Source organism: Centrocercus urophasianus, unplaced genomic scaffold (assembly GCF_019232065.1).
Source record: "Centrocercus urophasianus isolate 14NV4802_14NV808 unplaced genomic scaffold, USGS_Curo_1.0 seq_13, whole genome shotgun sequence".
Taxonomy (NCBI): domain Eukaryota; kingdom Metazoa; phylum Chordata; class Aves; order Galliformes; family Phasianidae; genus Centrocercus; species Centrocercus urophasianus.
The window spans coordinates 43,651,844-43,664,360 of NW_024884475.1; the positions used below are offsets into that span (position 1 = coordinate 43,651,844).

The following is a 12,517-nucleotide window of genomic DNA, read 5'->3' on the forward strand; positions in this document are numbered from 1 at the left end:
GTCAAATGTTGTAAAAGCAATTCTGATCTGAGGTCCCAGCAACAGTTTTGTGAAAGACTCAAATCTTGCAGCTGCTAGGGGCTGAAATGAGAATATTTTTTTTCAATTAGTTGAAAAGTTTTCTTCTTTTATGTACCTGATCTGTTGTCTTGTTTTCCTATTTCTGTGTTGATCTGCCACTATAAATTCCCACAGTACCTATCAAAGCTCTACTCTGTGGCTCCTGACAGCTTTCCAGTTCTAAAGACTGAGTTAATAGGACTTGGCACACTCACATGTGGGTGACCATCAGCCAGGACATGGTCAAATCAGTTTCCTTCTGTGTGTTCAGTATAATCTCAGCTATTCTTCAGAACGCTTCGGGTACAACTCTAGACTCAATGGCCCAGACTTGGAGGAAGTGAGGCTAGATTAAAAAAAACAAGTGTTTGGGCTCTTAAAGAACTAGGAGACATTCCCTGCTGAATACTGGAATCCAAAGTAAACACTGCATTATTCTGAGTACTTGTACAGAAGGGAAGAAAAGGAAAAGCTTTATTTGCAGGGAAAGATTATGAATTCTCCCCTCTGACTAGCTCTGCAATGTGAACTTCATGAGTTCTATGTTAGTCCTGCCTGTGTAAACCAGAACACTTAAGAAATGCAAAGATGTTGAGTGCAGCTACAAGTTGTGCTGGAAATTCAGTTGCCAAGAAAAGGAGGGGTAAAGAGTTGTAATTTCAGCCATCAGATCCACTATGGATAACCAGACACCTGGGCACACTTCTATGGTAGAAGCAGAAGCCACTCCATATCAGTGGTATTCCTGTTGCAAAGCTGCAGCTGATTGCGTGTTGCAGTGTATAAATATTCATAACTTTTTAAAAACTTCCTAGTCCAGTGAAACTTAGAAAACTGCTTGCCTTCAAAAGGTTGTGACTAATTCCTGTAGTAGCTGGGATTTTTTTTTAGTGTTGCTGTGCTGGGGGTGGGGGATTGGAGCTGGAACCAGATGAATTGTAAGAGGTGAGCAGCAGGAGGGGGAAGTCTGTGACTTTAGATCTGTCCACGTGCACAAAAGCTGAAATTTGGGTAGAGTGCAAAAACTGCTTCAGTTTCTTCTATAAACTTGTCAGCTCCACTATGGGCCTCCCCTCCCACCACCACCACCAACTATGCCTGCTGCGTGGCTGGCAGTGGGCCAGGCTTTGCCATAGGTGTGCTTAGTGCGTAGAGCCCTGGTCAGGCTTGGAGGTGTCATGCTGTACTTCTTAAAAGTACTATGATCAGTTAATCCTTTTGAATCGGTCGAGCCTGCATAGAATGCACACAGTTTTGAGTGTACCAGTCCAAGGCAACCCTTGTCTGGTCTGTGTGGGGCAAAACTCTTGTTCCATGGCTCAGAGCTGCAGGCTGCTCAGAATAGATGGGTCACAGCCACCGAAGCATGTCTGGCTAACTAGAGGGACTGCACGCAGAAAAACCCTTGGGGTGGGAGAGGAAGAAATTTGCCTAGGGTGATGGTGTTTGGCATCCGCTTGCCGTCTCCTACGCGTGTCACGGGGGACGGAGCTCCCTTTGAGCCTGGCTCCGGCGAATTGTGCAGCGGCGGTGAGTAGCTCCGGCCGCGTCCGAGCCCTGCAGGGGATGCTAGCGGTGGGATGCGGAGCGTCCAGCGATGTGCGGGCAGGCGGCTGGCTTCCTCCGGAGCCGCCAATGAAACGTGAAACCCCGGGCTGCGTCTGAGGGCCGGCCCTGGGAGTTTGCTCCAGCCTCCGGGCTGTGCGTGCACGCATCCGCAGCGCGGTCGCTCTTCCCAACTTCTTGGGCTGCTTCCTTAGGGACGGCCGGAGGGAGCCATCTCCGAGCGTTGCCAAGGGGGGAAAAGGAAAGCAACTTGGAAGTGCGAGCGGGCTAAGCCCGGCTGTCACGGCTCCCCACTTTGTCTCGGGGAGCCGCCACGCTTATGGGGGAGAGAATCGACCCCGCTTGTAGAAGGTAGGAACCCTCGTGTCGGGAAGCTGTGGGGCTCCCGCTGCAAGCGGGGCAGGTAGGGCGGCTGTGATTTCCTTGGAGTGGTACAGCGGGCAAACGACTGCTGCCGAGCGGGCAGAGAGGCGGCAGCTGTCGGTGCGTCCTCGGTGGCTCTGCCCTGCCGAGGGGTGCTGCGTTCCGTGCGCCTGGCTCTACGCTGTTCTTCTCAGCCTTCCTCAGCAGCAAGCCTTTCTATCGCTTTCGGGGGATGCGAGCGAAAGATGTGCGATCCTACCACTCGTGGGACTCGGTATCAAAAGATCTTTGTGCGTTCTGCCATCCCCAGGCTAATATTAGTCTTCGGATTGGCGATACTCGTCTTAACATCTTTTCTCGTTCGTAAATGTCTGTAGTAAGCTTTCAGAGATAACAAGCTCACTGGTGCAAACTTACAATGAGCATTTTGATTGTAATCGCCCACGAGATAGGGGATCTTCAGTGGATTTTAGAGTTACTAAGCAGATTTCTTTTTAAAATAAAGCAGCAGTTTTCTTTTTTTCTTATTATTTGAGATGTGCAGAACATTTACGTGTTTGTTCCCAGTAATGTGCATGCAGGCTGTAAGATAAGGTGTTTTTTTTTTGTTTTGTTTTGTTTTGTTTTTCAGCAGCAAATAAATTGCATGTGGTGTTGGAAAGTTTGCACAACAGAGAACTGGAAATAAGCTGCATGGTCTTTTTTGGTTAGGTGCCATCGTCCTGTGTAGGTAGAAATAAGAAACCAAATTAATTCCTTGTGTGAGCGCAGAGGCAATACTCTGAATTTATGTAATATTTATCTAAATTGTGTTTGTGCTGGGGGAAGACAATAACTCCTATTAAATCAACTGTTAATAAGCCGTTAAGTGCTTCAGTGGTGGTGTAGTTCTGTACCTGTATGGTGACACTCATTCTGTTTATCCAGGGATTAGGTTCCCCTTGGGTGAAGAGTTAAGGGAGGGCATGTTACCTATGTAAGGGACAAAGCGAAGTGCCAGAATTCCCTCTTCCAGAAAAACTGGGGAGGGACTGTTCATAAGGACGTGTAGCAACAGGATGAGGGGAAATAGTTTTAAACTGTAAGAGGGTGGATTTAGACTAGATATCAGGAAGAAATTCTTTACTGTGAGGGTGATGAGGCACTGGAACAGGTTGCCCAGCAAAGCTGTGGATGCCCCCTCTCTGGAAGCACTCAAGGCCAGGCTGGATGGGGCTTGGAGCAACCTGGTTTAGAGGGAGGTGTCCCTGCCTATAGCAGGGGGTTGGGACCAAACTTCCAACTCAAACCATTCTATGAAATCAGCTAAGTGCCATGTGGAGTTACAGACAAAGGAAAAAGCAAAGTTTGATCTCCCATTCCCATGAAATTCTTGTGTTGTGGCAGGCTTTGTAGTTGCAAAAAGTATCATCCACTGTGTGATACTGTGGGTTGTGTTAAAAATAAATGTGCTTAAAACTCGTGTGTCTTCATGCGTGATGCCTAAAGTTGTCTGCTGCTTCTTTGATTTGCTGCCTTGTTTCCCAGCTGTGTTTTTCTTTGTTTGGACTTTTCTCTGCTTCTATTCCTAAATGAGATAATTCTGAAGTTAACCCTACTTTAAGTACATGCATGCACACAAAAGGCTAAGTGTGTGAAGGTGGCTTTAACTGGTCCTGAAGGTGGGATTCAGAGAGACAGAAATGGAGATCCCTTCAAGAGAATTGCCTCCCAGGTAATAGGTTGGGCTTCTGATGAGGCTGTGTCTTGAAGTAACAAGAAACAGAAATCCCCTGTGAGCTCTTGGTGCAGCTATAGCACATAGCAGCTCTCAGGACCTCTTCAGCTCCTGTTGCTTGATTCAGTATGTGATTTTTAAAACACACTGGGGAAAAATAGAGTTGTAATTCACAGTGGGTAGGTTGAAGTGATTTGCATCCTATTACACTTAGCTGTCTTCACTGCAGGCTTCTTGGTGTTTATGGTGACCAAATGGCCTTTAGAAATATGCTTTCTTCCTGGAGCTGCTGCTACTTTGCTTTATACACATTAGGTGGGGGAGTGCTTGACCTGAGTTTCTTTTTAAAAATTCCTAGTGCAGATTGTGGCAGTTAAACTGTAGCACTGGGCTGGCATTTGTTTGTGAACTCTCCTGTGGGTGAACACACTGTAAGTTAGCTGTTAGACTTGAAGAAAAGTGAAGGATGTATTCTCTTTAAATTGTCAGAATTTTTTTTAGAAGTGGAAAACCCAATTCTGTCAATGTGCTCTCTAGTTCTTTATTCCTTGAAATGCTTTCCAGTTCTCTGAAACACTCTTAAACATTTGAATATTCTCACTGGAGGTGATGCTTTAGGTGCAGTCCTGCTGCAATATGAAGATCTATTGCAATTTTTTCTGTCCTCATTAAATTACCTGGTGGTGATGCTGGTGGCTGTGTTGAGCAGACCCCCAGCACTGTTGACTGTTGTCAGTTCTTTGCCACTCGTGCATCTATTGAGTAAGAATGCACAGATTGGTGGCTGTCAGCTGCCTTTCCTGTTTGTCTCTAGCAGCTTCCCTGCTACTTGTCAGCTGCACAGTTCTTATTTCTACTTCTAAGCCACTGGCTAAGCAGTGAAATAAGCAAGTTCCCCTGAGACAGCAAACCACCTGCACTGAGATAGTGTCTCATTTGCAGTCACGGTCTGCAATTTACCTGTTAACTGTTTGAGCTCATTCTGTTTGTCTAGCCCAACTCTGGTTTTGTTAGGCCTTTCTGATCAAAATGCCACTCTTTGCTGGGCTGGGGGTATTGAAGGAGCATGGTGCTGTTAACTTGAATGAACTTGTTCTGATCACTGCAGTACAGTTTCATTTAGAAGGGCTTCTATGTTCTGTGGCCCAACAAGACCAAATTTCAACAACTCGTGCTGAATTCCTTCAGCAGTGTTTATATAGCTTCTTGCAATAAGATACTTTTTTCCTATATTTAGTTCTGTGCAGTTAAGTGTCACATCAGTTAAGAAGACTGCATCTTAAGGAATGATGTTTTTTGTGTCTTTTGCTTCTAAGAATTAACTGGGTCATTCCAAATGGAGCAGACGTGTGAAGTTCTATAGAAGCTAAAAAGTTTGATTGGCGTCAGGAGGGTGAACAGGCAATTTTATAGAATAACAGAATCATAAAATCATTAGGGCTGGAAATGTTCATCCAGTCCAACCCATCCCCACCATGCCCAGTAACCATGCCCCTCATTGCCACATCTCCATGGTTCCTGAACACCTCCAGGGATGGTGACTCCACCACCTCCTTGGACAACTCCTTGTGCCACTGCCTCACCACTCCTCCTAAAAAGAAATGTTTCCTGGTATCCAATCTGAATCTCTCCTGCTGCAACTTAAGGCCATTCCCTCTTGCCCTATTGCTGCTTACCTGAGAGAAGAGGTAATATTTCTACCAGTACAGGAGCCCTAAGAGGGGTATATCTAAGAGCAGGAGTGGTGGGTTTGCAAGAAATAGGAGGTAGGACTGTCCACGTTAGACTTCAAGTATAATTCAGATGCACAAATACTTGCTGGAAAAAGTTGTGATTAATAAGGGGAAAACCTAGAGTTAAGGGGTAGCTAATTGAGAGTGACATCCTGTGCTTGTGTTAGTTCTGCTTGCTACTGAGACCTAAACCTCAGCCCAAGGTAGCATGCTGGGCCGCAGGGATGACTTTTGCCTGTCATAGCTGCTGTTTGTTGTCACAATTCTGTTTTGTTTGGAAGTTCATTAACTGGGAGGAAAATAACCTGATATTTTTGCTGCTTGTTTGAAGAAGCTGAATGATTGCAGCAGGCAGCTTGGCAGAGACCCTTGCTGTCCTGGATAGCTTGCTGTTCTTCAGTGGGAAATGCGTGGGCATTAGGATGGGTAGGAGCTTTTATTGATTTGAAGGATGTTGAGATAAAAGTTCATGTAAATCCTTGTACCATAAGGAACTTTGCTTTCTATGATAGTTTCAAGGTGTTTGTCCACATGAAGTCACAGCAAGCAGTATATCAGTTCTATAACTTTGATGTCTGGGAGTTTCCTCTAAACCTCTGGATGCCTAGCTACTCTCTAGGCACACAGACCTGAGTGTGTTGTCTTCTGGTGGCTGTGCGTGGAGCTTTTTTTGCCTCACAGCCACAACTGAGATCAAAACCCTTTGTCACGTGCATGTGAAGTCACTGTGGTTATCCACTGCAAAGTGTATTGCACAACACAAAACATGAAATCTGGATGCTGGAGAGTAGCTCTGTCTCTGGCAGCTGCAATATTTGTGCAGCTGCTCCCACAGATTTTTCTTTCTTTCCCCTCCTCTAGGTTTTATTTATTTATTTTTTTTTAAAAGCATTAAGATAAATAAAGGTGTCTGAAGACCTATTTTGGGGCTTGGAACAGCGATGCAACTGATTTTTGTTTTTCTTTTTTTTAAAGGACTGGGAGTTCTTAGGCTTGCAAGTGAAAAGCCTGCTTAGGTTGTGCATTTAGTGGAGCTGAAAGGAATCACCTAGAATGTGAGATTTGCAGATGGGCTTGGTTTTATGATGCTCCCTGTAGTATTGGGGACCTTAATCATCAGCACTGCTGGAGCACGTGGTGTTTTGAGCTGAGTAACTTTGATGTGAAGTTTGTCAAGTATAGAAGTGAATGGGAGAAGTCCTGCTCAAGAAGCTTAATTCAATAATAGGTCTGAAGTTTAGCCAAAAATAAAGTTTTGGAAAGAAAACGTAAGGCAGTGCTGCTACTACGAATTAGTAATTGTTGTAGGCTAAGAACAAATTTTCTTTATTTGTATGGGAAAATACCCTTCAGTACTTGCAGTAAGACAGGTTTACTTGCAGTGCTGTTCATTCTGTTATTTATTTTTAAAAATAGTAAAAGTGCACGATTTTGTTGTATGGCACTCCAAACATTTGAAAGCTGCATTTAAAACACAGTTTAGGTAAAAGTCAATGAATTCATCTGCAAGTAAGCAATTATTAACGTGGAGAAGGACTTTTAACTGTTATGAAATGTGTCCTCGTTACCACAGGGTTTCAGAAGCTTGAAGCCCAGATTTCTGAAATAATTTAATGCAAGAAATGTCAGCTTGCTTTAGGTTGTAGCAGCTATGGACTTAGATGCTCAACTCTGAATGTTAAAAAAAGAAAGGGGGAAAAAAAAAAAAGCAAATGGAGAGTGGTAATCAAAACCATGTGATTTCAAGTGAGTTTATTGGCTCGCATGCTTGTGCTCTGGGCAGTAGTGTGGTTCAGGGGAGATAGCTGTAAAATATGAAGCAAACTAGTTTTACACTTGAATGTGTTGTTCAGTTGTACTGTTATGGGGCGAAGAGTTTCATGTACAGCATTCAAAATTGAGTCACTCCTTCAATTTATGAAAAATAGCATTTAAAATTGCACATATTTGTACAAGTAGAGATCAAGGTCTTATGCTAGCAGGCTTTCCTAGCTTGGGTTTTTCTGACAAGGGACACCTGAATGAACAGTAAGAAGCTGTAAGAAGGCACTGCCACAAGTCATGGCTTGAAATACTGAAAGCTGAAGGTAAAAACCATTTATCTGTTTGTAAGCAAAAGGGACTGGGTGTTTTTGGGTTGCTCCATTAACTGTTGAATCTTGTCTATATGAAGGAATCAGAACTGGCTTTTATGTAAGCTAGTGAAAGTGGGAAGGCACTGTTAGTTTACATGGTAATGCAGGAGTAAATGGGTATAGGCTATCCATGAGTGAACTGGGATGTGAAACAAAGGTTTCTTACGGTCAGGAATTCCTGACTGGGGACTGTGGGGAGTGCAGTGTGGGGAAACATTACAGCAGCTGTTTTGACAGTGCTTTTTCATTCTGGAAGTAACCATGGGGCTGGCTTCAGAAGCTGTGTTTAATGGTTTGGAAGGTTGTGCTCTCTGTGCATGAACTGATGTGAAAGAGCAGAATAGTCCCTTACTGCAGGAATACTTCACACGTGATGTGCCAGGATGAAAATACAACCAGCAGCGAATCCCAATCTTGCTTGTGGCAAGATTTTTTTCATTATTTTCCTTTTGAGGGTTCTGTTTTGTAGCAAGTCAACCATGAGTCTGGGGAGTCTGGGAAACCTGACTAATTCTGAAGAATTTACAATATCCCAACATTGATGTTGCAAGCGATTCTTGCTTGCTGTGGCAATTCAACTCTGGTCTGGTCAGCTGTTACTTAGGATTTACTACATGCAGTATCAGCTGTGGTGCTGCCCTTTGCTGTGCAGGACTCACACGGGAAAGGGACTAAAGCAGCCAGTTGAGTGTGCGCCACATGGCACGTTCAGTGTCAAGACTATTTATCACATAACGAGATTAAGCTTTCATGCAGCAGAGCTGTACAATGCAGGCTCACAGCACCTGATACCTGCCCTTGGCAACTGGAGAACTGCAGAACAGGAGTTTAGCATCAGGGTGATCCTCTGCTAGCATCAGAAGAAAGAATTCTAAATGCCGAGGCTCCCGTCAGATGTCTGTACCTTATTTGATGTTGTCACTCCTGGGACGCTGCTTCGGAGGTATTCATCGCCTGGTGTGAGCAGAAAGGCTTTGAGACGTGAGTTTTTCTTTTCTTCCTTTTCTTAGGGAGTAATAGAAAATGGTGTCATTTCTAGCCACAAGGGCACGTTCATTATTGTTGCTCCATAAGTGTACAGTAAGTAGTGATGAAATAGTGTACGATACCTAATGGAAATAGCCAGTAAAAGAAATAATTTCTAGTCTGTGCCATTATACCAAGCACTGAATGAGTCCAGGGCAAGGAAACAATAATGAAAAGGTCATGCTGCTACAGTGGCAGGAGGAAAACTGGAAGAATGGGCTGTGAGCAGTGCTGCTGAGGGATACCAGCAAGCCTGAGTGGCATTTCAGCTGCTTTTCCGAGGATCTGAAAAATGGGCAGGTGTCAGAGAGGCATTGCTGTGCACAGGTAGGGCAAGCAGAGAACTGGTCCGATTGGCTCACAGGCTGATGGTGCAGCTGGACTGTGGGCAGAACAATTGGGTTGTGCTGATGCATGCACAAGTTGAGGTTTGAGAAGCTCTTAGCTGAAATGTGTCCCATGAGATCTGGTAGCTGTGCTCACCTTTGTGGCAGTGCAGGATGTCATTAAGAAGCAGAATTCTCTTGGGTTTTCAGCTTGGTGTCCTGGCCAGGCTGATGGCACTCTATATGGATGAAATGAAACTTTGCCTTGGGTCTGTCATACCTCTCCCTTATAAAGGTACTTGAAGCTTGGCAATACATCTCCTCTTATACCAGAAGTTATGCAACGTATCTTTGTACAGTATGGCTCTGTATGGGGCAGAGTAGAGGCTGAGTGTGATATTTGTGATAACATCTTATTGTGGAGTGGCCTGATTTCATTTATTTGACTTTTTTTGTACTTGCTGAAAAAGTCCAGCATGTTAAGTTTTATTTGCTATGAACCTTGGAGGTGCTATGTGATAGACTGCTCTGTCTGACAGACCAGGGGGGCTGTTCAGTTTCTTCTGCCATATTGCCTTAAATAGCATTCTAATGTGAATATGAAGTTGCATACCTTACTGATTCATGGCCTCATTGCTCCTTTCATCCCTAGCTGGGGGTCAGAGGTTCCTTGTGAGGTATGGTTTGTGTGCATCTTAGTTAATGTAGCCCTGAAGTACTCAGAGTGCTGTGTTAATTCCCATTAAATGTAAATCTTTGTGTCCCAAATAACTTCTATTTGTGTGCTACCAAACTCTATGAAGTCCTATTCTGTAGTATGCCTGGCACACATCTCCTCTTCATCTTGAGTGAGAATTTCTGTTTTCCACTGTTTTTTTTTTTTTTAAAGTGATTAAGTCTGGGATGAACAGGTAGATGAGATGGGGTAACAGAAAAACAGTACAACAACTTTGCTGAAAGAATGGTCCCTTTTGGCCCATTTTAACTGTGACATACAGAATAAAACTGGGATATAGTAATTAAGTCTTCTGATGAAGGAATTTCTAGGCTAGTCAGACAATTACCTATGTAAGTTTAGTTGGCTTGGGATTCTCAACAAGAATTACTTTTTTTTGACTATCAGTGAAACCTCCTTGCCTGATACAGTAGAACTTCAGGATGCTGTAGGTGAAATTGTCCCATCTGCTGTTCCTCTTCTACCTATGTTCAGAAATTACGCTGTTCACAAATTATGGCACGCTGCTAGAAAGGCCTGCATTTATCCATGCAGTGCTCTTGAGTGTAGGTCAGTAGGTAAGATAGAGTAGGTTTTGGTTAATGTCAGTACATAAGTTGTTCTCAGTTGTGATCTGCCTTCTCATGATTTCAGGGAATGGAGTGTTGCACACACTTGTGAGTAACTGATGGTATTGTGGAACTGCCTAGGAGGATGGAAGCCAGATAGCAAGCATGTTTAAAACCCTTCCTTGAGGAAATTGCTGACAGCTTCAGCCAGCACTTCTTGAATGCTGGCAGTGGTGTAACAGTGCAGGTAAAAGGATTTGTGCAGACTAAAACGTGTGAGCTCACAAACTACTGAGTTGTCACAAGGTCTGTTTTAGGTCAGTGTGAAGATCATGGGTAGGTTTAAACACAGGATGTAGAGGGGCTCAAAGACAAGCTGAGAGTGCTTCTGCGCACCTGGAAAATACAGTTTGCTGTGGGTTTAGAAGCAGGCAGGAGCACAGCTTCTTTGGCATCTAGTGTAGAGGACTAACAATGACAGGGTGGAAGTCTCATCACAAAACTGAGAAGGTGACTTATTGGAAGAAAGAAATCAGTGCCAAATAGGCTTGTTAAACAAGCTTTCTGGATGTATTTAAAAGCCAGAAGACTTGAATGGCTCTCCTAGCTGTGCAGCCTGGATGCCTAGACACATCACTTGGAAACTGATAGGATCAAACTGCTTGCTCTGGAACTCGCTGACAGCAGAACAAAAAGATGATGTTTTTTTGGCTAGTTTGTCATTTGTATGATTTTTCAAGGCTCTTAAGGTAGGAAAAAGTAAAATACTGTGGAAATCACAACATGATCCTGCAATTTCTTCCTCTTTTAACCAGCCTATTAAAATCTTACAGAGCTCTCTAGAGAGGATCTTTATACTGCAACTTGTGATATGTTTGGTGGTGCTGAAAGATCTCTCAAGAAAGAGGCTGTGTTTTTGCTGGAAGTTGATATGAGAAGGGACTGGTTCTGCCCAGGTTTCTGTCAGAAGGTTATTGGTTTCCAGCAGAATGGAAGGCAATTATTCCCTGTCCTGGGACAACAGCACACATGAAGGGGCTTGGGAATCCATTGTAATGTTAGGATGACTGGTTGGTTTAGCTGTGAGTTTTGTGAAGCAGGGCATGGAGATGGAGGAATTGGAGAAGTTTCATGAGATAGCCTGCTGAATTTGGCCTCTGAAGTTGCAGTGGGCAGTAGGAAGTAGGGGGGAGAGGGGGGTAGAGCCTCAGTCTTACCACAGAGGTTAGTATTGAATTCACTTCTTAAACAGGTTTTTCTCAGCCAAGGAGCCCACCAAAAGGGAACAGTGATTTATTTATTTTCCTGCACTTATTTTTGTTTGTGGAAAAGTCAGAGCTACTTTGTCTTGGAGATCCTGAAGCTGTTGCCCAGGTCCTGTTGCTATTCAGTTTCTGCTGGTAGCATCTAAGCTTAACTTTTGCCTTGTGAGTTTATTAGTACTTTATTAACATTTTTGCAGCTAACAAATGGAATCTACAGATGTCAGGTTGATGTATGATGCTGTGTTGCTGTGTGTTTAGCAACAGGTACTTCTTGATAGTTTCTAGAAATGTTCTTCTCTATAGCTTTAGCATTTTTGTGCCCATCTATCTTCTGTCAGCTTCTAGTCTGTCCCATGTTGCTGAGGAAAAACCCATGGTTTTGCCCCGGTTGGAAGGAGATCATAGTCATAGAATGGCCTGGGTTGAAAAAAACCACAATGATCATCTAGTTTCAACCCCTTGATATATGCAGGTTTGCCAACCACTAGACCAGGCTGCCCAGAGCCACATCCGGCCTGGCCTTGAGCAGAAGTAATTGGGTGTGATGTACAAGTAGGGATCTACAGCTTGGCCATTGCCAATTGGCTGTGGGATGTGAGAGAGGTGTTACAGGCAGAGCAGGGTGCTGAATCAGTGCCTCTTGAGGCAGTGCTGCTGAACTGTTTAGACATACCTTATTCTGTGTCTGTTCAGACGAGATGTGTAAATAGGATGATGTCATTGACAGGGCTAGGGGAAAAATAAGTCTGTGGAAGAAAAATGAGTAATTGCCATGGTTCTCTAGGCTTTCAAACCCCTTCAATTTACCCAAGCTGCACGTCTTCAGTGTGTTTGCTTGCTGCTAATAGCCATGCTTTGTTGTTGGGCAGCACAAATGTCTGTATCTGTGCAGCTGTTCAACTTTGTAAGGCATTTGTGGGAAGGAGGTGATAAATGTGAACAGTCTGCAAGTGAATGATTGCAGGAAAATTAATTCTATCAGTCAGAGAACAGACACGGGATCATGTTATTGATCACAAATATCAAGCACAAGTAAGAGCAA

General features: G+C 43.9%; 1 protein-coding gene across 4 annotated transcripts in view; it reads left to right on the plus strand.

Moving 5' to 3' along the window:
- The first annotated feature begins 1,567 nt into the window (after positions 1-1,567).
- Positions 1,568-12,517, plus strand: part of ARHGAP24 (Rho GTPase activating protein 24) — a 154,445-nt gene continuing 143,495 nt past the window's right edge. The window contains exon 1 of one of the 4 annotated variants that reach the window (XM_042811506.1): positions 1,568-1,590. The gene's annotated coding sequence lies outside the window, so the exon portion shown is untranslated. Of the gene's footprint in view, positions 1,591-1,739; positions 1,978-7,094; positions 7,527-8,532; positions 8,556-12,517 lie in introns of those variants that run through there. The other 3 variants (XM_042811504.1, XM_042811505.1, XM_042811503.1) reach the window with 3 other exon arrangements.